General features: G+C 43.2%; 1 pseudogene; it reads right to left on the bottom strand.

The window, feature by feature from the left end:
* LOC102169486 overlaps nucleotides 556–23,428 on the bottom strand; it is a 66,672-nt pseudogene continuing 43,799 nt past the window's right edge.

Below are 23,428 nucleotides of genomic sequence, written 5' to 3' on the forward strand. Positions count from 1 at the left end.
AGTGTGTCTGCCCTCTGACACCCTGTTGCAACACCTACCATCTTACTTGGGTTTCTCTTACCTTGGGCATGGGGTATCTCTTCACGGCTGTTCCAGGAAAGCTCAGCTGCTGCTCCTTACCTTGGATGAGGGTATCTCCTTACCGCGACCCTTCCTGATCTTCAACGTGGAATAGCTCCTCTAGGCCCTCCTATGCCTGTGCAGCCACCGCTTCTCGGGTTGCTCGTCCTGGCTGCCTCCACTGGCCTCTGATGTGGAGTGGCTCCTCAGGGCCACCGCCCCTGACCTTGGATGCAGGGTAGCTCCTCTTGGTCGCTGCCCCTGGCCTTGGACACAGGGTAGCTCCTCTTGGCCGCCGCCCTTGACCTTGGATGCGGGGTGTCTCCTCCCTGCCGCCACTGACCTCGGCCGCTGGGTAGCTCCTCTGGGCCGCTGCCCCTGACCTCAGACGCAGGGTGTCTCCTTCCTTAGTAAGGATTATAAGAGCCACTAAAGAGAAAAGGGGAGGTGGTGAGAGCAGAGCCTACAAGCAGCCCGGGCACGGCTACAGCAGGTCTACACAGCTGTGGTGCAGGAGGCAGCCTGCGCGCTCCTCGGTGGGCATCGCTCCTGTTGCTGGCTGATGGCCTTGACCGTCGGGCTAATTACCGTTTCCATCTGGCTGATCACTGTGACAGTTGGGCTGATCACCGTCACCGTCTGCTCATCAGTGTGCCTCCAGACCTTGAGCCTGATCTGGGAGACGTCCCGTGGCCACCCATGGCGCTGCTGCTGTGGTGGTAGACCACTGCAAACAGCCTATAGGCTCTGTGGCGTTTAAAGTTCTTATTTTTAAGCCCTGGAGAGAGCAGTCTTTACTAATTTCCATGTCCGCAGGATATTAACATTTCTGATGAGCTTCTGACAGCCCCGTCTTGTACATGAACCGCTGGAGGTACAGCAGGAGCACAAAACAGCTTTTCCAGAGTCACTCTCCAGCTGATCTCCATCTCTTGTTCGGTTTTGGTGGTATCACCCCGGCCAGACTCTCTGGCCACCAGGCTCCCCATTGCATCCTGGACAGTGCGTATCTTGTTGGACTGGATGTCCAGCTGCAGATTGAAGAACAGCTGCCTGGTAGCAGACTCTTTTGAACTCTACTGGTAAACCACAGACCTGATGTGTCCAGCAAAAATGCCAGCGATGGGGGCCTGAACAAAGGCCGCCTGGTGAGTGACTGAGGTCTTGTTTCTGGGGCCTGCTTACTCCCACTCATCCTCACTTCCTTCTTCTGGTTCTTCCTGGTCCTCTTCGTTCACTGAGTGGCTTTTGGGTCCACTGGAAACAGTAAGGTTTTCATTATTTGGTGACAGAAGTTTCTTTTGGTTCAGCATTTCCTCGTGGAGTCCATTTAGAATGAAACCTAAGTACTCCTCAGCATCTTCTTGCTCATCCTTTACAGACGGGCTCCACTTGATCACCGTCAGGAGTCTACAAATATACGTGGGTTCAAAGGCAGCTCTGGGGTGGATATCCCTCATGATTTTATCTCCAAGAGCTTGTCTGGGTTTTGGAGGTACTGGCATATTAGTAAACTCATTCATTAGCTAAACAAAGCTGTCTGTCATGGGTGTGGATGTACAAGGGCTTGGCACTTTTGAATACAGAGGAATGAACTTCATCAGGTGATATATCGGTGGGCAAGCCACCAACACCTGCAGTGTGGCTTTGATGTAGCACTAATTTCCTTTGTAGATCAGCCCACAGGGTTGCAATGACACCAGTTTATGAATCAGGGTGGTGTTCTCCAGGAACTCTGCAATCTTTATTGCTTCGGGATCCTCTGAAACTGGAACCAACCCTTCCTTGACTTCTGCCTGCTTTTCAGAGATGAAGGGAGACGTGTGGAATGGGAATTCTTAGTTTGCACAGAAACCACAGGCGAGGAGGAGGAAGAGAGTTAGAATCATGAAAAAAACTGACCCACGATTTGGCGGGCTGACTGGTGGGCACCATGCCCGCACTGGAGGCTGGGGTGTCCACAGGAGGTGGGGTGCTCTCGGCCTTTTTAGGGCTGAGTCCAAGCTTTCCATGGTGTGCAACTCCACCCCGTTGGCAGCTGTGCCCTCAACCAAGGATTCAAGTATTTGTCCCTTAGTGACTCCAAGGCTCTCAGTAGTCTCAGTCCCCATGGAGGGCTGAGCCACAGCTGTCCTCAGCAGGGTGTCCCTGCAAGGAGTCAGCCCTGGGGCAGCCCTCAAGCTGCTCTGCAGTCCTGGACCCACTGTCCAGGGCTCGGGGAAAGCCCCAGTGAGGCGTGGCATCGCTGATAAAGTCTGTGGTGTTCTGAGGGCTGCCCCAAGTTCAGGGGTGGGGGGGCTATGGGCACATTCCCATCAAATCTGCATTCTCAGTGCCTACACTGTTGTGGAATGCTGGGCCGGGTGACCACTGACCAGGGCTTCTGCCGAAGGCCTGCCCTCGGCACTTTCAAGTGACTGTAATATCCAGGAGGAGGTTTCTTCTTTTTGCACTCCCTTTCTACCACACAGTTGCACTCATCTCACATGCTAGCAAAGTAATGCTCAAAATTCTCCAAGCCAGGCTTCAACAGTACATGAACCATGAACTTCCAGATGTTCAAGCTGGTTTTAGAAAAGGCAGAGGAACCAGAGATCAAATTACTAACATCTGCTGTATCATCAAAAACGTGAAAGAGTTCCAGAAAAACATCTATTTCTGCTTTCTTGACTATGCCAAAGCCTTTGACTGTGTGGATCACAATAAACTGTGGAAAATTCTGAAAGAGATGGGAATACCAGACCTCATGACCTGCCTCTTGAGAAAGCTGTATGCAGGTCAGGAAGCAACAGTTAGAACTGGACATGGAACAACAAACTGGTTCCAAATAGGAAAAGGAGTACGTCAAGGCTGTATATTGTCACCCTGTTTATTTAACTTATATGCAGAGTACATCATGAGAAACATTGGGTGGGAAGAAGCAGAAGTTGGAATCAAGATTGCCGGGAGAAATATCAATAACCTCAGATATGCAGATGACACTACACTGATGGCAGAAAGTGAGGAGGAGCTAAAAAGCCTCTTGATGAAAGTGAAAGAGGAGAGTGAAAAAGTTGACTTAAGGCTCAACATTCAGAAAGCTAAGATTGTGGAATCTGGTCCCCTTAATTCATGGCAAATAGATGGGGAAACAGTGGAAACAGTGTCAGACTTTATTTTTTTTGGGCTCCAAAATCACTGCAGATGGTGATTGCAGCCATGAAACTAAAAGTCGCTTACTCCTTGGGAAAAAAAGTTATGACCAACCTAGACAGCATATTCGAAAGCAGAGACATTACTTTGTCAACAGAGGTCTGTCTAGTCAAGGCTATGGTTTTTCCAGTTGTCATGTATGGATGTGAGCGTTGGGCTATAAAGAAAGCTGAGCACCAAAGAATTGATGCTTTTGAACTGTGCTGTTGGAGAAGACTCTTGAGAATCCCTTGGACTGCAAGAAGATCCAACCAGTTCATCCTAAAGGAAATCAGTCCTGGGTGTTCATTGGAAGGACTGATGCTAAAACTGAAACTCAATACTTTGGCCACTTGATTCAAAGAACTGGCTCATTGGAAAAGACCCTGATGCTGGAAAGATTGAAGGCAGGAGGAGAAGGGGACGACAGAGGATGAGATGGTTGGCTGGCATCACTGACTTGATGGACATGAGTTTGATTAAGCTCTTGGAGTTGGTGATGGACAGGGAGGCCTGGCATGTTGTAGTCCATGAGGTCACAAAGAGTTGGACACGACTGAGTGACTGAACTGAACTGAACTGTCTGAGACTGCCCGAAATGCCTTCGTTCTCTATAACTTCTTCCCCGGCGTGAGAGCTGCCATCCAGGGCAAGAGCAGGGCCTGACTACTGGCAGTCGACAGAGCTGTAGTTCACTTCTTTATCAATGTCATCAGGGAGTTTTTTGGAAGTTGTGCAGCTAAGGACAAATTCAGGGCCTTGAGGATTCAACGTGTTTGAAATACCGTAGTTGGGAGTTCTTGGCAAAGTGTCACTGGGTTCAATTACTTCATTAACAACATATTCAATTCTCTGGTAGTTGTGTCCATCAGGGAGATCACCAGCAGCCTGTGTGCCACACAGAACTGTCCCACCATGTGGAGGACGCTCCAGGGCATGAAGAGTCACAGAGAACTGATTGAATTCATCAGGGCTAAAATCTCCAAAAATATACTGCAGGTTGCAGAGGGTCCTGGTGGCCCCTTTCAGTAACCCTCGGTGATCATCCAACCCCTCATCATCCAACTCCCCCCGAATGTTGAGTTTCAAGCCAGCTTTCTCACTCTCCTCTTTCATCATCAAGAGGCTCCCTAGTTCCTCTTCACTTTCTGCCATTAAAGTGGTATCATCTGCATATCTGAGATTGCTGATATTTCTGTCAGCAATCTTGATTCCAGCTTGTGATTCATCCAACCTGATGTTTCTCATGATGTATTCTGCATAGAAAGACTTCCCTGTTGCTCAAATGGTAAAGAATCTGCCTGCCATGCAGGAAACCAGGGTTTGATTCCTGGGTTGGGAAGTTCATCTGGAGAAGGGAATGGCAATCCACTCCAGTATTCTTGCCTGCAGAAGTCCATGGACAGAGAAGCCTGGTGGACTACAGTCTGTGGAGTTGCAAAGAGTCGGACACAACTGAGCGACTAACATACATACATACTCTGCATAGAACTTAAACAAGCAGGGTGACAATATACAGCTTTTTCATATTCTTTTCCCAATCTTGAGCCAGTTTTTTGTTCCATGTCTGGTTCTAACTGTTGCTTCTTGACACACAGACAGGTTTCTCAGGAGACAGGTAAGGTGGTCTAGTATTCTCATCTTAAAGAATTTTCCAAAGTTTGTTGTGATCCACACAGGCAAAGGTTTTAGCATAGTCAATGAAGCAGAAGTAGATGTTTTTCTGGAATTCCCTTGCTTTCTCTGTGAGCCAACAATCGTTGGCAATTTGATCTCTGGTTTCTCTGCCTTTTCTAAACTCAGCTTGTGCATCTGGAAGTTCTTGGTTCACATGCTGCTGAAGCCTAACTTGAAGGATTTTGAGCATTACCTCACTAGCATGTGAAATGAGTGCAATTGTACGGTAACCTGCACTTTCTCTGTGCCAGGGACTCAGCTTTGGACGTTCGTTTGAGGAAACTTGTTCTCAAAGCATTGTTCCAGATGAGCAGTATCAGCATCACTTAGAAACTTGTCAGAAACTCATACTCTGTAGCCCCAACACAGACCTACTGAATCAGAAATTCTGAGGATGGGGCAAGCAGTGTGTGTTTTCCTCAGCCCTCCAGCGGTCCTGATGCATGCTCAAGCTTGAGAAACACTGTTACAGAAGAAACAGGAGACATAAAAGGAAGAGACACAAACACCTGAGTATCTACATGGAATAAAGCTGGACATAGGAATCTGGAGCTCAGGAGAGAGTTTCGGTGGGAGATGATCAACTTAGAGTGTTACTTGAAGCTACTGGAACAGGTGAGATAACCTAGGGAGAAAATCAAAGGAGATGAAGCCTGATCACTGAGGCACGGGAAACTCCAATGTTTAGAGAAAGGGAAGCAGAAGAGGAGCCGGTAAAGGAGTCTGAGGAGTGGGGACAGGAGCGCTCAAGGGCAAACTAACAGTGAGGTCATGGAAGTTAAGAGGCAAAAGCGCTTCAGAGGGGACGGTGGAGCCTCCTCTGCACAATGCAGATCCTCTCTCCTCTTCACTGAGTGCCAGCAATATCTTGTTGGAGAACTGCCCCTGACCCAAGTGTGGGGTCTGACTGAGTTAAAGTAACTCCTGCACCAATATTTGGTACAGGAATGAATCTGAGGCCTAATTTTGGCCAGTAAGACTGGAAAAGCGTACTAGTGACTTCTGTGAAAATCCTTCCTTTTTTAGATGGAGAACAACAGGCAGCTAGTGTCTGTCTCTCGGTGGATGTAAATAATATAGCCCTAGTTGTTACTGAGGCCCATATCATAACAACAAAGGGCCAGGATGGCATCATTTTAAGACCATAAATGTTCTTATTTATAAAATGAGGAGATGCTAGTGCCTAGGTCACAGAGAATGGCATTTTGGACACTCATGCAAAGAAATTAAAGAAATTAAAGGAACTAAAGCTCTTGATGACATGATTGAGCTGCCAAATCACCCAAAGCAAACTTTCTGTTTATAAGCTAATACATTTCCTTGTTTCGTCAGTTTAATTTAGGATTTCTGTTTCTTGTAGCTGGAAGCAGCTTATCTGATACAGTGATATATGAAGGCTATTCCTATTTTTAATTGTCAGAAAGTCCCTGATTTATTACAAATTCTCAAGAAAGATTATTTGTATGACGTATTGTTCAACAAATTTTGTAAAGTACTTTTCTAATGAAAGGAAATCTGCAACATAATCTTATAAAACAACAGCAAAAAATCAGTTTAGGAATAATGGATTAAGTATTTTACTTATCTTAGAACGATATATATTTCCTATTAATGTATTCTTCTACAATTCAAGTCATATATTAATATTAAAACCTCAATGAAACTAATTTTTTGAACTCTCATTTGACAGAAAAAGTGCAAATATTGAAAGTTTCTGTCCTATCCTTCCTTTAACTTTGAGTAATTGTATGGACTGAAAATTAGGTCTAAGAAAAGAAGATCTTGAATTTTCAATATGCAAAACACTATAAATATAAATATGCATATAAAGTCAATGGTTTGACTGGTTGAAATGTTAATATCTTAATAGCACTGAGAAAACTGATCTATTAAAATACAATGAGAGTTAATACTTCAAATTAATTTTATTTACTACTGGAACACTAGAGGAGGTTGTACAAACAATGTAGGAATGCTAATCTAGAAATCAGGAGCTTTTTGTGTTAGTTCCTTCCCTCCCACCAGGTGTGTAGTCTCAGATACATAATTAACCTCTTCTTACCTTACCTAGGACTTCTCTGGTGGCTCAGACAGTAAAGTGTCTGTCTACAATGCGGGAGACCCGGGTTTGATCCCTGGGTCACGAAGATCCACTGGAGAAGGAAATGGCAATCCACTCCAGTACTATTGCCTGGAAAATTCCATGGACAGAGGAGCCTAGTAGGCTACAGTCCATGGGGTCGCAAAGAGTTGGACATAACTGAGTGACTTCACTTACTTACTTACTCACCTTATCTAAGGGATTCTTGCCCACAGTAGTAGATATAATGGTCATCTGAGTTAAATTCACCCATTACAGTCCATTTTAGTTTGCTGATTCCTAGAATGTCGACATTCACTCTTGCCATCTCCTATTTAACCACTTCCAATTTGCCTTGATTCATGGACCTGACATTCCAGGTTCCTATGCAATATTGCTCTTTACAGCATCAGACATTGCTTCTACCACCAGTCACATCCACAGCTGGGTATTGTTTTTACTTTGGCTCCATCCCTTCATTCTTTCTGGAGTTTTTTGTCCACTGATCTCCAGTAGCATATTGGGCACCTACTGACCTGGGGAGTTCCTCTTTCAGTATCCTATCATTTTGCCGTTTCATACTGTTCATGGGATTCTCAAGGCAAGAATACTGAAGTGGTTTGCCATTCCCTTCTCCAGTGGACCACACTCTGTCAGACCACTCCACCATGACCCACCATCTTGGGTGGCCCCACACAGCATGGCTTAGTTTCATTGAGTTAGACAAGGCTGTGGTACATGTAATCAGATTGGCTAGTTTTCTGTGATTATGGTTTCAGTGTGTCTGCCCTCTGATGCCCTGTTGCAACACCTACTGTCTTACTTGGGTTTCTCTTACCTTGGACGTGGGGTATCTTCATTGCTTCTCCAGCAAAGCACAGCCACTGCTCCTTACCTTGGACGATGGGTATCTCCTCACCATCATCCCTCCTGACCTTGAACGTGGAATAGCTCCTCTAGGCCCTCCTGCGCCTGTGCAGCCACGGCTCCTTGGACATGGGGTTGTTCCTCCCGGCCACCGCCCCTGGCCTCGGGAGGGGGTAACTCCTCTTGGCTGCTCCTGCACTGTCGCAGCCTGGAACTCTCAGCTGCTCCTGCACCGCCGCAGCCTGGCACTCTCGGCAGCCGCCCCGACCTCAGATGTGGGGCAGCTCCTTTTGGCTGCTGCCCCTTGGGCATGGGGTCCTCCCGGCTTCTGCCCCTGACCTTGGACGTGGGGTAGCTCCTCTCAGCTGAGCTTGTGCACAGTCGCAGCCGCCCATGCTTGTGAAGAAAGCTGAGCACGGAAAAATTGATGCTTTTGAACTGTGGTGTTGGAGAAGACTCTTGAGAGTCCCTTGGACTGCAAGGAGATCCAACCAGTCCATTCTAGAGAAGATCAGTCCTGGGTGTTCTTTGGAAAGAATGATGCTAAAACTGAAACTCCAATACTTTGGCCACCTCATGCGAAGAGTTGACTCATTGGAAAAGACTCTGATGCTGGGAGGGATTGGGGGCAGGAGGAGAAGGGGACAACAGACGATGAGATGGCTGGATGGCCTCACTGGCTCGATGGACGTGAGTTTGAGTGAACTCCAGGAGTTGGTGATGGACAGGGAGGCCTGGTGTGCTGCATTCCATGGGGTCGCAAAGAGTCAGACACGACTGAGCGACTGAACTGAACTAACTGAACTACCTTATCTAAGGAGAGTGAGAAGAGGTTGATCTTAGTAACATGTAAAGTTTTTCCAGTTCTATAATTCTATGTTAAATTGTTAAATTGTTAACTTAAATCTGTAAAGTGAAATAATTAAAGGTTTATTTTTAAAATTAATTAATTTTAATTGGAGAATAATTGCTTTACAATATTGTGATGATTTTTGCCATACATTGACATGAATCAGCCACACGTCCACATGTGTCCCCCCATCCATCACCTCCCTCCCCACCCCATCCCTCTGGGTTACCCCAGAGCACCAGCTTTGAGTGCCCTGCTTCATGCATTGAACTTGCTCTGGTCATCTCTTTTACATATGATAATATGCATGTTTCAAAGCTATTCTCTCAAATCATCCCATTCTTGCCTTCTCCCACATAATCCAAAAGTCTGTTCTTTACATCTGTGTCTTTTTTTGCCTCCTTGCATATAGGATCGTCCTTACTGCCTTTCTAAATTCCATATACATGCATTAATATACTGTATTGGTATTTCTCTTTCTGACTTACTTCACTCTATATAATAGGCTCCAGTTTCACCCACCTGATTAGAACTGACTCAAACGCATTCCTTTTTATAGATGAGTAATATTCCATTGTGCTTATGCACTACAAATTCCTTATCTATTTGTCTGTTGATGCACATCTAGCTTGCTTCCATGTCCTAGCTATTGTAAACAGTGATGCAATGACTATTGTGTCTCTTTTAATTCTGGTTTCCTTGGTGTGTGTGCCCAGAAGTGGGATTGCTGGGTTGTATGACAGTTGTATTTAAGTTTTTAAAATACACTATTCTCCATAGTGGCTGTACCAGTATGCATTCCCACCAGCAAAAAGTTCCCCTTTCTCTGCACCTTCTCCAGCATTTATTGTTTGCAGACTTTTTGATGGTGGCCATTCTGACCAACATGAGATGATATCTCATTATGGTTCTGATTTGTATTTCTCTAATAATGAGTGATATTGAGCATCTTTATATGTGTTTATTATAAAGGCTCATTTCTATAAACATGTTCTATGTAATCTACTCTACTTATAATTCCAAATTGGTAACTGTTTTTGATTTGTAACAGTCTCTTTCAAACATTTCTATTTCAAATTATTTACTAGGATCAGGTAGAAAGCTTCCATATGGATGAGTTTTAATTAAAATACCCGTGTGCCATGCACCAGAAAAGCATATTTTAAAGAGAAGTGCAAACATACTATCACAATGAAAAAATTTCCCTCTTTCTGGTGGCTAGAAACAGGACTAAAATGAAGCATGATTCTAAAACCAGCAATGTTTTTCCTAAATCATGAGATTATCATTAACAACATTCTTATTAAAAATACCAGAGTGATGTTCTTGTTTGCAGTGTGATAAAGGCTGCATCAGCAGGGTTAGTTTTGTGGCGTGAAGTGCTTAGTGTTCCATTTGTCCTGCAGGGTCTTCTGTGACAAACATGCTTCATCCATCCAACAACCAATGTCAGCCATATGCAAACGTGGGCAACAATGAAGATTTTCTACATATGTTTCTGAATATTAATAGATAAATGTTATATTTATTTCCTTTAATCTACTGTTAGTTACTCTTAGCTCTTTTTTCATCTCCTCCACAACAAAAGACATATACTGTAAATGACTATTAATTTGGGGCATTTTCTTTGTAAATTCTTTGTCTTCTCTAATGTTAAAAGGCAATAGTAGCCCTTAACCTTTGGGTTAATAAATATGATTCAATCGAGTTAAACTGCTGTTCTCCCAGAACTTAAAAAGTAAAATACCAATATAAATATGTGGTAATTATCACCAGAACTGTTCATTTTTAACTATTAAATTTAAACAGAGAGCAATTGCTGTTTGTTCATGCAAAACAAACAGTGCCTGCTTAAGATCTTTTTGATTAATCTGTCTCTCTGTGTGCAGATCCAGGAGAAAGCATCGCCTTGGCCTCAGCACACACATCTATGAAATGGAAAAAGCTTTGTTGTCCCAGTCAATTGTTAGGGTTTTCCCAAAGCAGGGGTTTAGTGGTAAAAAATGAAGTGGGGGGAAGTCCAAATCCTGGCGAACAGGCCAACATACCCAAGGTCTGGCAAATGCAGCCTAGTTCTAGGACTGGCATCAGGAAAAAAGGAGGTGCTTTGCTATTGGTCTTCCCTAGTGACTCAGTTGGTAAAGAATCTGCCTGCAATGCAGGAGACCCGGGTTTGATTCCTGGGTCAGGAAGATCCTCTGGAAAAGGAAATGGTAACCCACTGTAGTACTCTTGCCTGGAGAATTCCATGGACAGAGGAGGCTGGCAGGCTATGGTCCATGGGATCGCAAAGAGTCAGACATGACTGTAAGAATAACTTTTACTTTTTGCTTTTGGGGGAAGGTGGCTGAATAGGTGAGAAGAGGAACTTATAAGATACCAGACCAGATCATTCTAGAAACTGCATCCAAAGAAAGTATAATGAGAAAGAGGAAACTTCATAACCCAGAACTCCCGGCAGAGGCACTGCTGTGAGTACCAGGGCAGACTAGAGTGTGCTCAGCACATTGGGTCTCCTGGGAGGATACCAGGCTGTGAAAAGGCAGAGGGGCCCAGACAGTGACATCTGCATGGAGACCCTTGTGTTTCCAGACCCTCCCAGTGTGAAGTAAAAATCCACAGACCATCACAGCCTATTTCACTTGGTTGGATTTCTTATAGAAACTGGTGTAAAGGGAGAGATGGATGTTAAACCTTCTGAGAGGAGTAGAGGCTGTGGGGAACCAAAGGGAGGGTCCAGATAGGCACTGGCCTGTGGGCAGGAATTCCCACTGTCTGAGAGGGAGGAAGCCCTGGCTGACCCCTTGGTTACATGAGAGGGATGAAGGAGGAACTGTCTGCTATAACTTATGTTACCAGTGTCAGCACTCAAGAGAGGGCAGGCTGGGTCCAGTCTCCTGGAACAACGCTGGCTGGAGCAAGGTAATGGACAGTTCTTGGTGCTGGTGGGAGACCCTGCATGGGGACTCGGGGCTGTGACCAGGGTGAGTCAAACTGAGCATGTGAGTGGGTATCCATATGTGGGAGGTGTTGGCCAGGACAGAGGAGTCTTAGAAACCCAAGCAGAATAAGCCAGCTAGGCAGCGTTACCTGCAGTTACTTAGAGGGTTCTCCTAAAGGATTCATGGGCTCATTCACCAACTCTGTCTCTGACTTAAATATTTCACATTCTATTGATTCTTTGGATAAAAAACTGATGTGCAGTTTCAATATCATCTTATTTAATTTTGAAGCACTGCAGAGACAGGAGTCATTAAGACCATTTTGAAAGAGCCTAAGACAGGGACAGGAATTGACATCACATCAATACGGAAATGGACAGAGCGTGATGTCTGATTGGAGGGCATCACAGTGAGCAGGGGGCTAGTCTTTGCTGCAGTGCTTGGGCTTCTCATTGTGGTGACTTCTCTTGTTGTGGAGCATGGGCTCTAGCGACATGGGCTTTAGTAGTTGTGACCTGCGGGCTCAGTAGTTGTGGCTCCCAGGACATAGAGCACAGGCTCAATAGTTGTGGCACACAGGCTTAGTTGCTCTGCAACCTGTGGAATTCTCCTGGACCAAGGATCAAACCCATATCCCTTGCATTGGCAGGTGAACACCTATCCAATGCACCACCAGTCAAGTCCAAGAACAGATACTTTTTGAGAGCAGTTTAGAACAAATTCATACATAACAACTCCCAACCTTGATCTAAAAAGAGCTTGTGTCATGATTTAGAGGAAGGGGCACTGCATTGGTTATTTACTGCTGCATAACAGAGTATGACAAAATTATTGACTTAAAACAATATTTATTATTTCACAGTTTGTATGGATCAGAAGCTGGGACATGGCTTACTTAATTGAGGCCTCTGTTTCAAGGTTTGCAATCAAGGCGCCAGCTGGGCTGCAGAACTCTCAAGGCTCAGCTGGTGAATATCCAGTTCCATATTCACTGGCTTGATATTGACAAGATTCAGTTTCCTGTGGATTGTTGGCCAGAGGAAGTCCTCAGTTTCTTGCAATGTGGGCCTCTTCCTAGGGCAACTGACAACATGGTGTCTAACATCTATCAGAATGAGGAAGAGAGCAAGAGGAGACAAGCAAATCAGAAATTGGAGTCTTTTATAACCTAGACTTGGAAGTGGCATTCCATCATTTGCTAGCACAGGTCACGGGTCCAGCCCACTCTCAGGAGTCCAGCCCACCCTCAAACATGCATAGGTGGAGAGTTAGGGATCAGTTTATAAGCTGTTTAGCACAAGCAGTAAAACACAGAACAATGAGCTCCATTAAAAATCTTTCAATCTGGGGAAACATCAAAGGTGGATTCTGAAGTTGTAGGCAAAGGGGAGTGTGAAAGCATGGGTAAAAGGAGATTCCTTCTGTTTAGGCATCAGCAGTGAGGGAATGAGAACATATTCCAGATGGTGGCAAAGTAGAAACACTGGCGGGATTTCTCAAGAAACATGTGAGATATCTGCTGGGCAAACAATTATAAGATTAAAACCCACTTTGCTGTTAATGGTTCATTAATCAGAATTCTTTTGCATCTTGAAAATCTAGTGGGTTAGAAGTCACAGCTGCATGCAGGCTCTCTCCACAAGGATCTTATATACGGCTTCTGATAGTTCCCAACTCTCAGCCTCTTGTTTAATAATCCCCCAATATTTCTGTCTGTAACATACACCCAAGCCACAAAAGGACTGGTTGTCCTAACTTCTGTAGTGGGCATGTGCCCACTACACAGTGCCATCACTTTGTCAACAAAGGTCTGTACAGTCAAAGTTATGGTTTTTCCAGTAGTCATGCATGGATGTGAGAGTTGAACCATAAAGAAGGCTGAAGTGAAGTGAAATGAAAGTAGCTCAGTTATATCTGACTCTTTGTGACCCCCTGGACAATTATACAGTTCATGGAATTCTCCATGCCAGAATACTGGAGTGGATAGCCATTCCCTTCTCCAGGGGATCTTCCCAACCCAGGGATGGAACCCAGGTCTCCCGCATTGCAGGTGGATTCTTTACCAGCTGAGCCATAAGGGAAGCCCAAGAATACTGGAGTGGGTAGGCTATCCCCTCTCCAGCAGATCTTCTCAACTCAGTAATCAACCAGGGTCTCCTGCATTGAAGGCGGATTTTTAAGAACAAGGCTGAGCACCAAAGAATTGATGCTTTTGAACTGTGGTGTTGGAGAAGACCCTTGAGAATCCCTTGGACTACAAGGTGATCAAACCAGCCCATCCTAAAGGAGATCAATCCTGAATATCCATTGGAAGGACAGATGCTGAAGCTGAAGCTCCAATATTTCGGTCACCTGTTGTGAAGAGCTGACTCATTAGAAAAGACCCTGTTGCAGGGAAAGATTGAAGGCAAGAAGAGACAGGGACAACAGAGGACGAGATGGCATCACCGACTCAATGGACATGAATTTGAGCAAGCTCTGGGAGATGGTGATGAACAGGGAAGCCTGGAGTGCTACAGTCCATGTGGTCACAAAGCGTCGGACAGGACTGAGTGACTGCACAATGACAACAACAGCAGCACCAATCATTGTGTCCAGGAGGGTGCAGTGTCATGACTGGCCTACCTGGAGACTAATCTTACTTGTAGAACTAAAGGCTGAGGGCATTGCTTGCAGTCATTCATACAGTCCCCCAGATAGTTCCACTTTCCTTCCAAGCACCCAGTAGGATTGCAATTCTCTTTCACTGGGATAACTCATGGTCATGTGACTTTGACCAATGAAAGGGAGCAGAAGGGATGGCTGTCACTTTAAAAAATAACATTCTTTTTTGTTTGTTTGTTTGTTTTTAATTTTTTTATTTTTTTTTAATTTTAAAATCTTTAATTCTTACATGCGTTCCCAAACATGAACCCCCCTCCCACCTCCCTCCCCACAATTGAGATGTAATTCACAAACCATAAAATACACTCTCTTCAACTGTACAGTTCAGTGGTTTTCAGTATATTCACAGAGTTGTTCACTTATCTCCTCCATCTGGTTCTGGAAAGTTTTCTTCACTCCAAAGTGAAAACTAATGTTCAGCAGCAGTTGCTCTACCACCAGCCCCTGTCCAATGCTAATTTATTTTCTGTCTCTACAGACTTGCCTATTCTGGATGCTTCATACAATGTGCGGCCTTTCATGACTGGCTTCTTTCACTGAACATAATGATTCCAAGGTCATCCCAGTTATAGTAGAATCAGTATTTCACTCCTTTCTATGGTTGAATAATATTTCAGTGTATGGATTTACTGCATTTTGTTTATCCATTCATTCACTGATGGACATTTTAGTTGTTTCCACTTTTAGCTGTTATGAATAATGCTGCTATGAACATTTGTCTATAGGTTTTTGTTCTTTTCATTTCTTTTGCATATATACTCAGGTGTGAGATTGCTGGGTAATGTGGTAACTCTCCATTTATCTTTCTAAGGAACTGCTAAGCTGTTTTCTAAAGCAGCTGAACTATTTTACATTCCCACCAGCAGTGTATAAGTGTTTCAGTTTCTCCACGAACACTTATAATTTTCTGTCTTTTAAATTTAACTATCCTTGTGCTCGCTTTGGCAGCACATATACTAAAATTGGAACGATACAGAGAAGATTAGCATGGCCCCTGTGCAAGGATGACACGCAAATTCGTGAAGCGTTCCATATTTTTATGATTTGGGAGAATGGCATTCTAACATGTATACTATCATGTAAGAATCGAATTGCCAGTCTATGTCTGATGCAGGATACAGCATGCTTGGGGCTGGTGCATGGGGATGACCCAGAGAGATGTTATGGGGAGGGAGGTGGGAGAGGGGTTCATGTTTGGGAACGCATGTAAGAATTAAAGATTTTAAAATTAAAAAAAAATTAAAAATTAAAAAAATTAAAAAAAAATAAATTTAACTATCCTTGTGGGTACCTTGTTACGATTTTGGTTTGCATTTCTTTAATGACTGGTCATAGCAAACACCCTCTTTCAACAACACAAGAGAAGACTCTACACATGGACATCATCAGATGGTCAACACTGAAATCAGATTGATTATATTCTCTGCAGCAAAAGATGGAGAAGCTGTATACAGTCAACAAAAACAAGACCAGGAGCTGACTGTGGCTCAGATCATGAACTCCTTATTACCAAATTCAGACTGAAATTGAAGAAAACAGAAAAACTGCTAGACCATTCAGGTATGACCTAAATCAAATCCCTTATGATTATACAGTGGAAATGAGAACTAGATTTAAAGGCCTAGATCTGATAGATAGAGTGCCTGATGAACTATGGAATGAGGTTTGTGGCATTGTACAGGAGACAGTGGTCAAGACCATCCCCATGGAAAAGAAATGCAAAAAAGCAAAATGGCTGTCTGGGGAAGCCTTACAAATAGCTGTGACATGAAGAGAAGTGAAAAACCAAGGAGAAAAGGAAAGATATAAGCATCTGAATGCAAAGTTTCAAGGAATAGCAAGAGATAAGAAAGCCTTCTTCAGCGATCAATGCAAAGAAATAGAGGAAAAGAACAGAATGGGAAAGACTAGAGATCTCGTCAAGAAAATTAGAGATGCCAACGAAACATTTCATGCAAAGATGGGCTCAATAAAGGAGAGAAATGGTATGGACCTAACAGAAGCAGAAGATATTACGAAGAGATGGCAAGAATACACAGAAGAACTGTACAGAAAGGATCTTCATGACCCGGATAATCACGACCGTGTGATCACTCACTTAGAGCCAGACATCCTGGAATGTGAAGTCAAGTGGGCCTTAGAAAGCATCACTATGAACAAAGCTAGTGGAGGTGATGGAATTCCAGTGGAGCTATTTCAAGTCCTGAAAGATGATACTGTGAAAGTGCTGCACTCAATATGCCAGCAAATTTGGGAAACTCAGCAGTGGCTACAGGACTGGAAAAGGTCAGTTTTCATTCCAATCCCAAAGAAAGGCAATGCCAAAGAATGCTCAAACTACTGCACAATTGCACTCATCTCACACACTAGTAAAGTAATGCTCAAAATTCTCCAAGCCAGGCTTCAGCAATACATGAACCATGAACTTCCTGATGTTCAAGCTGGTTTTAGAAAAGGCAGAGGAACCAGAGATCAAATTGCCAACATCCACTGGATCATCAAAAAAGCAAGAGAGCTCCAGAAAAACATCTATTTCTGTTTTATTGACTATGCCAATGCCTTTGACTGTGTGGATCACAATAAACTTTGGAAAATTCTGAAAGAGATGGGAATACCAGACCACCTAACCTGTCTCTTGAGAAATCTGAATGCAGGCCAGGAAGCAACAGTTAGAACTGGACATGGAACAACAGACTGGTTCCCAATAGGAAAAGCAGTACATCAAGGCTGCATATTGTCACCCTGTTTATTTAACTTATATGCAGAGTACATCATGAGAAACGCTGGACTGGAAGAAACACAAGCTGGAATCAAGGTTGCCGGGAGAAATATCAATAACTTCAGATATGCAGATGACACCACCCTTATGGCAGAAAGTGAAGAGGGCTAAAAAGCCTCTTGATGAAAGTGAAAGAGAAGAGTGAAAAAGTTGGCTTAAAGCCCAACATTCAGAAAATGAAGATCATGGCATCCGGTCCCATCACTTCATGGGAAATAGATGGGAAAGCAGTGGAAACAGTGTCAGACTTTATTTTTGGGGGGCTCCAAAATCACTGCAGATGGTGATTGCAGCCATGAAGTTAAAAGACGCTTACTTCTTGGAAGAAAAGTTATGACCAACCAGGATAGCATATTCAAAAGCAGAGCCATTACTTTGCTGACTAAGGTCCGTCTAGTCAAGGCTATGGTTTTTCCAGTAGCCATGTATGGATATGAGAGTTAGACTGTGAAGAAGGCTGAGCGCCGAAGAATTGATGCTTTTGAACTGTGGTGTTGGAGAAGACTCTTGAGAGTCCCTTGGACTGCAAGGAGATCCAACCAGCCCATTCTGAAGGAGATCAGCCCTGGGATTTCTTTGGAAGGAATGATGCTAAAGCTGAAACTCCAGAGCTTTGGCCACCTCGTGCAAAGAGTTGACTCATTGGAGGAGACTTTGATGTTGGGAGGGATTGGGGGCAGAAGGGCACGACTGAGGATAAGATGGCTGGATGGCATCACGGACTCGATGGAGGTGAGTCTGAGTGAATTCTGGGAGATGGTGATGGACAGGGAGGCCTCGCGTGCTACGATTCGTGGGGTCGCAAAGAGTCAGACACGACTGAGCAACTGAATTGAATGACTAAAGATGTTGAATATCTTTTCATGTGCTTGTTGGTCATTTATACATTTTCTTTGGAGAAATATCTTTTTAAATCATTTGCCCATTTTTAACTGGATTGTTTTTTATTGTTGAGTGTTGAGTTCTTCATATATTCTGGATACAGGTCCCTTGTCAGACATACTGTTTGCATATATATTCTCACATTCCTTCGGTTGTCTTTTCACTTTCCTGAAGATCAAAGTTTTTTATTTTAATGCAGTCTAAAATCACTGCAGATGGTGATTGCAGCCATGAAATTAAAAGACGTTTACTCCTTGGAAGAAAAGTTATGACCAACCTAGATAGCATATTCAAAAGCAGAGACATTACTTTGCCAACTAAGGTCTGTCTAGTCAAGGCTATGGTTTTTCCTGTGGTCATGTATGGATGTGGGAGTTGGACTGTGAAGAAGGCTGAGCGCCGAAGAATTGATGCTTTTGAACTGTGGTGTTGGAGAAGACTCTTGAGGGTCCCTTGGACTGCAAGGAGATCCAACCAGTCCATTCTAGAGGAGTTCAGCCCTGGGATTTCTTTGGAAGGAATGATGCTAAAGCTGAAACTCCAGTACTTTGGCCACCTCATGCGAAGAGCTGACTCATTGGAAAAGACTCTGATGGTGGGAGGGAATGGGAGCAGGAGGAGAAGGGGACGACAGAGGATGAGATGGGTGGATGGCATCACTGACTTGATGGGCGTGAGTCTGAGTGAATTCCGGGAACTGGTGATGGACAGGGAGGCCTGGTGTGCTGCCATTCTTGGGGTCGCAAAGAGTCGGACATGACTGAGTGACTGAACTGAACTGAACTGAATTTTATTTATTTTTTCTTTTATTTGTGTCATAAAGAAGGAAACATTTTTGTTAGCATAATACATACATGAGATCATGAAAATTTAATCCTATTTTAAGAGTTTTATAATTTTAGCTTGTTTAATTTGCATGTTAATTTTACATTTTTTATTTTATATTTTACATTTAGTTTACATTTAGGTCTATAATCCATTTTGGATTAATTTTTCTATACAGTGTGAGGTAGTTATTCAACTTTATTCTTTTTTATGTGAATATCTAATTATCACAACACGACATTAAAAAGACCATTTTTCAAATTGATGATAAGTGTAAAGATTTAATTCTGGGTTCTCGATTCAGTTTTATTGATGTTTAGCCTTCTGCTAGTAAATGTGTGTACTTCCTTAGTAATTTTTTCAAAGAATAACTTTTAAATAATTTTATTTATTTATTTATTTATTTGTTTGTTTGTTTTCGGTTGCACTGGGTCTCTGCTGTGTTGCACAGTCTTTCTCTAGTTACAAGGAGGGGGCTACTCTTTGTGTGGTGCGCTGGCTTCTCACTGCAGTGGCTTCTCTCTTTGGAGCACAGGCTCTAGGCATGAGGGCTTCAGTAGTTGCAGTGTGCAAGCTTAGCAGTTGTGGCACACCAGCTTGGATTTTCCACAGCATGGGGAACCTTCCTGGACAGGGACTGAGCCCATGTTCCCTGCATTGGCAGGTTGATTCTACCCACTGTGCCACTAGGGAAGTCCATCCTTAGCAAGTTTGAACTCAGTACACATTTGTCACACTTTATTTCTCTGCTTCTCCATTGCTCCAGATAAGGGCTGAAATAGTAACCTGAGTTCCAGAGGAAAGAGAACGTGGAGAATAGCTTGGAACCTAAGCACTCCGGACACGGTGTGAGTGAGAATTCAACTTTTGCTTGAATTTACTAATTTGCAGGATTATGTGCAGACCTGTTCTGAAAAATTCAACACTAAAATTGACACTCCACATAGAGGGAGGGTGAAGACCCCAGAAAAGTCTAAAAAAGAAAATGAGGAAGCATGCTGGTCAAGCAAAACTTCAGCTATAGTTTTAAACCCCAAAGGCTATGAACTTGCAATAAGTGTGTTTTATATTTTTTGATGTAACCTGGGAAAATCTCAGTTACCATACCAATATTAATACTAAAAACTGATTACTATGTCCTGAGTACTGGGGTAATAGGGACTTGCTGTGTAATATGGCATTTATACCCTCAGGATCTTACATTCTAATTGGGAAGGTTGAATGAATACAAAGAACCATACAAGCTACATAATAAGTGATGGTAGAGAGATTTAAGAAGAAAATCTAGGATGGTTAAGAAAGATTTCATTGCGTTATGATTTAAGTTGTTCCTGCAGGGAAAAGAAGGATTTAGACCATCAAGAAGGAAGGTATAAAAAGTGAGCAGAGGGGCATACAAAGTAGTGCCCACTTACCTGGGAGACAATATAAGGGTGGTGTCATCTGCATATCTGAGGTTATTGATATTTCTCCCAGCAATCTGTAACAGAATACCATAAACTGAAATTTTGAAATTGGAGTTTCTCAGTCGTGACATCAGCAGATGGTCAACACCGAAATCAGGTTGATTATATTCTTTGCAGGCAAAGATAGAGAAGCTCTATACAGCCAGTAAAAACAAGACCGGGAGCTAATTGTGGCTCAGATCATGAAATCCTTATTGCCAAATTCAGACTTAAATTGAAGAAGTAGGGAAAACCACTAGACCATTCAGGTATGACCTAAATCAAATCCCTTACGATTATACAGTGGAAGTGAGAAATAGATTTAAGGGACTAGATCTGACAGAGTGCCTGATGAACTATGGACAGATGTTCCTGACATTGTGCAGGAGACAGGGATCAAGACCATCCCCATGGAAAAGAAATGCAAAAAAAGCAAAATGGCTGTCTGGGGAGGCCTCACAAATAGCTGTGAAGAGAAGAGAAGTGAAAAGCAAAGGAGAAAAGGAAAGATATAAGCATCTGAATGCAGAGTTCCAAAGAATAGCAACAAGATATAAGAAAGCCTTCCTCAGCTATCAATGTAGAGGAAAATAGATCAAAATAGAGGAGAACAACAGAATGGGAAAGACTAGAGATCTCTTCAAGAAAATTAGAAATATCAACAGAACATTTCATGCAAAGATGGGCTCAATAAAGGACAGAAATGGTATGGACCTAACAGATGCAGAAGATATTAAGAAGCGGTGGCAAGAATACACAGAAGAATTGTACAAAAAAGATCTTCACGACTCAGATAATCATGATGGTGTGATCGCTCACCTAGAGCCAGACATCCTGGAATGTGAAGTCAAATGGGCCTTAGAAAGCATCACTGTGAACAAAGCTAGTGAAGGTGATGGAATTCCAGTGGAGCTATTTTAAGTCCTGAAAGATGATGCTGTGAAAGTGCTGCACTCAATATGCCAGAAAATCTGGAAACTCAGCAGTGGCCACAGGACTGGAAAAGGTCAGTTTTCATTCCAATCCCAAAGGAAGGCAATGCAAAAGAATGCTCGAACTACCACACCATTGCACTCATCTCACACGCTAGTAAAGTAACACTTAAAATTCTCCAAGTCAGGCTTCAGCAGTACATGAACCGTGAAATTCCAGATGTTCAAGTTGGTTTTAGAAAAGATAGAGGAACCAGAGATCAAATTGCCAGCATCTGCTGAATCATGGAACAAATAAGAGAGTTCCAGGAAAACATCTATTTTTGCTTTATTAACTAAGCCAAAGCCTGTGACTGTGTGGATCACAATAAACTGTGGAAAATTCTGAAAGAGAGGGGAATACCAGACCACTTGACCTGCCTCTTGAGAAACCTCTATGCAGGTCAGGAAGCAACAGTTAGAACTGGACATGGAACAACAGACTGGTTCCAAATAGGAAAAGGAGTATGTCAGGGCTGTATATTGTCACCCTGCTTATTTAACTTCTATGCAGAGTACATCATGAGAAACCCTGGGTTGGAAGAAACACAAGCTGGAATCAAGATTGCCAGGAGAAATATCAATAACCTCAGATATGCAGATGACACCACCCTTATGGCAGAAAGTGAAGAGGAACTAAAAAGCCTCTTGATGAAAGTGAAAGTGGAGAGTGAAAAAGTTGGCTTAAAGCTCAACATTCGGAAAACAAAGATCATGGCATCTGGTCCCATCACTTGATGGGAAATAGATGGGGAAACAATAGAAACAGTGTCAGACTTTTATTTTTTTTGGGCTCCAAAATCACTGCAGATGGTGATTGCAGCCATAAAATTAAAAGACGTTTACTCCTTGGAAGAAAAGTTATGACCAATCTACATAGCATATTCAAAAGCAGAGACATTACTTTGCCAACAAAGGTCCATCTAGTCAAGGCTATGGTTTTTCCAATGGTCCTATATGGATGTGAGAGTTGGAATGTGAAAAAAGCTGAGCACCAAAGAATTGATGCTTTTGAACTGTGGTATTGGAGAAGACTCTTGAGAGTCCCTTGGACTGCAAGGAGATCTAACCATTCCATTCTAAAGGAGATCAGTCCTGAGTGTTCATTGGAAGGACTGATGCTGAAGCTGAAACTCCAATACTTTGGCCACCTCATGAGAAGAGTTGACTCATTGGAAAAGACTGTGATGCTGGGAGGGATTGGGGGCAGGAGGATGCCGGGGGCCAGCGTGAGGAACTCTGCCCATGGCAAAGGTCATGAGGAAGGAGGCTTGGCATATGCAAAGGCGTGATCAAGCCTCAGGAAACCCCCTGTTCCCGAGCATCTACCCCAAAACCAGAGTCTGTTTTATGCTCTCACCTACACCTCTGACTTTACGGGGGGCTCTCCCCTATAATCGTTTTTCTTCAAAAGGAGTAAACGTGCAGCTCCAAGGCAATAAAAATTCCTGGGTGTGACAAGAGTGTTTCAGCTTATGGACTCCTCTGAAGGTTATCTAGCCCTCCTGTATAGGTTCGTCTGGCCACATGTGATTGTTTACAGCCTCCCAATCTGAGAGGCATGAGATGTTTAGACTTACTAAAGGCAAATTCTTTTGGGGAGTTGGAAATTATTAGTATAGTGGGTTGGTTAGGAGTAATATTGGTGAAGGGTTTTTCATTTGTTGTGCCAATAATTGCTGCTAATTTCCTACCCTGGGTGGGACAAGGATGTCTCAGGTCAAACCTCTCTGCTGACAGACTAGCTTGTGTGACAGGATTATCCATACTCCTGCCACATGATTGTTTACTACCTCTTAACCATAAACAGCACTGAGAGTTTTGGAGTATTTTGAGAGTCTTAATTAGCATAGGGCTTTTCTCATTGTTGAGTCAATGATTGCCGCCAGGCCTCCATATCCTTAGGCACCTGGGAATATATGAATCAATGTATTTGGAATATAGAAAAGGAAATATAGTAGTTTTGAGGTTAGCAATACTAGACTTTTTGAGTTAAGGAATATTCTCTATGTAATAGATCACTGTACTTTGTTATAAATCACTGTGTCCTTGCTATGTAAAAATGTAACTTTATCACTATCTTAAGACTAAATAGATCTTAAGGGGAACATTGATGAAAGGATTTTCACTTGTTGGGCTGATGTTTGCTGCTAAATCTCCATGTTCCCTGCTGTTATAATTATTATAACTAGCATTTAGGGGAAATAAGTACTAA

Source organism: Capra hircus, chromosome 12 (genome assembly GCF_001704415.2).
Source record: "Capra hircus breed San Clemente chromosome 12, ASM170441v1, whole genome shotgun sequence".
NCBI lineage: Eukaryota > Metazoa > Chordata > Mammalia > Artiodactyla > Bovidae > Capra > Capra hircus.